Source organism: Bombus impatiens, unplaced genomic scaffold (genome assembly GCF_000188095.3).
Source record: "Bombus impatiens unplaced genomic scaffold, BIMP_2.2 scf_0120, whole genome shotgun sequence".
In the NCBI taxonomy this organism is placed as follows: domain Eukaryota; kingdom Metazoa; phylum Arthropoda; class Insecta; order Hymenoptera; family Apidae; genus Bombus; species Bombus impatiens.
In genome coordinates, this window is record NT_176539.1 from 258220 (window position 1) to 262133 (window position 3914).

Sequence of the window (3914 nt, forward strand, 5' to 3'; positions counted from 1 at the left end):
TCGTCGCGCCGGACCGAGGACGCTCTTGTATTTGTCGAATACGAAGTCACGTACCGAATACATTATCGGGTGGAATACGGTCTATGCATGTGAAGGTTGAAAAGCAGGCATGCAGGCAGGCAGGCAGGCAGGCAGGCAGGCAGGCGGGCAGGCTGAGAGCAAGCTAGCTGGCGGACAGACGGACAGACGGACGAACGAACGAACGGACGGGTGGGTGACTATATTGATTGTGTAGCCGGCTGACAGCGACAGTGACATATGTCACCGAGGCTTCTCGTTATCGCTGATTTAAACATGAGGCAACGAGGCCCTTGCCGAGTTGTCTGCGCTGCACCAGCTTCGTATTTCTGTCTACGTCTCCATCCCTCCCTCCAGCCCCTGTTATTATTATTGCCGCACATATTTTTTTCTCTTCCTCTTTCCTGGTCAATGTATTGACTGTCACATTGTCGGAAGCCTGACGACGTGACCTTTTTGATCACCGTACCGATGAAACGCCATGTCAGAAATAATTACGAGCTAGTCGCACGCAGCTATGTTGTTGTTGCTTGAGCGCTCGTTACTGTTATTATCACTCACGCGCCGTATAATATTGCACCAAATAACAGTTTTTCCCAGAGCCATACGACATATATTGTGATTTCATCGAATATTTGACATTGAATCATGACATTTCAAATGACACTGTTTGTTTAAAAAAGAATTTAATTTTCCTATCTCCTATTTCAATAAACAATATATCGTTGTGTCTAATATAGGAACTCGTAAATTTGAAGATAAACGTATGACAAACAGGTCACATTTTGGCGGAAGTTGCTACAACATAGATTGTATTGGAAAGCAACGATACGTACATAATCACGTAGCGCCCCCCTGTCATTTCGTGCTTCGAGTTCGATATATAAGAAGTAAGGGATGAGGCGAAGGGAGAAGAAAGAAGACTGCTATGATTTATTACCGGCCGCAAATTCTGTTTCTCCTCTGTGCACGCCAACTGCGTTTGCGTTCATCCATCTTTTTCCCTTTCACGGCTCACCGAGCAACTTTTCCCCAGCTTCCCCTCTCCTTCTTCCTTCACCCTCTTTGTTCCGCGCCATCTCTCAAAGTGACTGACTGCCTCCTTTATTATCCGCTTGTCAGCATTTTTACACTTTTATCCAGCGTTCTAGTATCTATTGTCCCCGAAGCGAATTCGTTTGGTCACAATACGTCATGAAGAACGATCATCCTGAAGTATTACTAAAGTATTGTTGAATCTCGTTGAAAATAGCGGTGATGTTTGAAAAGCTATTGCGGTCTAATGTCTGATTCGAATTGACGCATGGATTATAAATTATATACTTCGTAAGCGTTCTTTGGCTTTCGAAACGGAAAAATGGAGGACAGCTGCCGTTTCCAGGCCAATACACGTTCACTAATGGCCAGTCTTATCCATTTCCATACATTTAAATATAAACAATTCTAAAAACTATTTTTCTTAGGAAATGATTTATAGAAGCTTCTTTTGTCATCGAACTTCAAGATAAATATAATTGCATCTTATATATCGATTGACACGTCATGCTATTCTTCCAAATTCATAAAATATAATTTTTATTATTGTTTATGATTCTTCATTCCCACTTGACATTTTTATAACACAGCCCATAAAAGCTTTTACGATCGGCAAAATTTCCCAATTTCTTAAATCTATTTACAGGCAGGTATGACTAACCAGTACCCTAATGCTAGTCTGTAATAGCTCAGAAAATTATAGCCTAATCATAATAAATGTTATCTATCATTTCATGTATTCTATTTATCGCATTACCTACTTATATTACCTTCCTTTCTCTCGCTCATTTTACGACTACTGTAAACTAGAAAGGGTTTGTGTACGCATTATATTACTGTTACTTAAATTACTTTACAATAGCATTATTGTTACGTTATTAGAAGGACATTTTCATAAAACTGGCATGATCTATATCTATATTTATTAAATTTATTGTTTGCATACATGTATACATTTTCCTACGATTAACGAAATAATGCATATTTCACATTAGATGCAATTAGCATTGCATTTTACATAATAAACATTGTTTATGTCACTGCATCTGTCAGTAACACATCAAAGCTGAATCTTTATCCGTCTGGTAGCTGACGTTTTGAAATCTCCGAAACGTGGACTGAAGGAGCGGCGGAGATGAAAGAGAACTATATTAGCCGTAAACTCATCCGTCAGCGTCAAAACGTCAAAGACTTGCCATTGGGGTATTAACGGCGCCATAACTTCAGAGAAACAGAACAGGAGAAAGGAGAGCGGAGGAATGAGAGGGATACAGAAAGTCAAAGATATAGAATGGAAGTAGAACTCCCAAAGACCTTTATTTCTTCTGGGAAATATTACACGATAGAAAGATTTAATATTACCTTGTATCCCACTGTTTAGTTGAAAATGGAAGTTCAACGGATATAGACGCAATCATTCTTATTAGTAGACTTTCACTATTATTTATCATTATTCTTAGATTTGTTTAATACGTTACGATCTTAACTATGCAATAGCAAATTGTAATAATGTGTGTGAGATTAGACATAATTAATATACTATAATTGTTGTTCGTTTCACCCTTCACAAATAGAGTACGCACGATAAATATGTACAGAAAGTTATTAAAATTCTTAAAGTAATTTCTTATATATCTACATATCTACATATTTCTAAATCAGCAACAAATATGGTTCTATATTTTTATTCTTTTTTTTTTTTATTTGTTTCTATTGGAAGTTGACCTAAAAATGAAACTTTACATAGGACACTTTGCGTTTAAAATTGATTATATTTTATTGTATATTATACCATTTCGAAACTCCAAAAACATTATGAATTTAAATTTAAACTGCAACTGACATAACTGTATACATTTCTCAGACACTATTCGCGTACATTTCTACACAAAGTGTTTCTCGGGCTAATTATTGCTTACCGCGATTATGCGGTCTACGTAGCCAGCGTGTGGATATTGTCATAATTCGTTGTAATTACCTTGTAACATAACTGCTTCACCGATCGCTTTATCTTACTTAAAGTCATACCGCGTGAAATGGGCACAATCCCCTAACCGCGCGGAACGTTTGAGTTTCAACGCAGCTGGTATTCAAGTTTTTTAATGGCCACGTTTGGCGGGTGCAGCAGTCACGATGCGTAGCTTTTATTAATACACAGTACAGAACACACGTTTGTTTTAAAGGTTTCGCATAAATACTATTGCGACCATATTGCGAAAGCAGTTTCTATGAGTCGTGAAAACGGTATTTTTCTTCCAACTAATACATTATTGATTACATATTATGATAAACTATGACAGTTAGCCAGCTAAAGTAGAAATCAAAACGCATCTTGTTGTGTTTGGAAAATAATTTATAGCGGAAATTCGCAACGAAAATTTCAAAGACGTTTATTTAAAAGTAATGCCAGCGCTTGTGTTTGTTCGTTATATTTTGGTAGAATGACGATTCCTCGAAACGTGTACATTCCATTACTTTACATTATTTAACGGTGTTATCTTAGCACGGAAGTCAGAAGAGATCAGTAGCTCGAATCGTTTAGTATCCGGTGAGTCAGTATGCGACAAAGTCGAGGCGCGGTTGGGGCGATAATTAAAACGCTTTTACAAAACTGTAGGCAAACAGCGCTTAAGTGGCTGTCATTCGTTACCCCGTGGGCTGTGGCAAGTCGGTAAGTCGCTGAGCGAGCAATCAATCACCCGACATTCCCTTCCCCACCGACCCATTACATTTCTATTTTGAAAGCTGCTTATTAAGCGGGGCCGGTCGGAGAGACAGACAGGTTTCACGGTATAAAATATCGGGTTGCCGTGGTGGCAGGGACGGTTCCGTGTCGAGGTAGCTATGGTAGGCAAACTGGA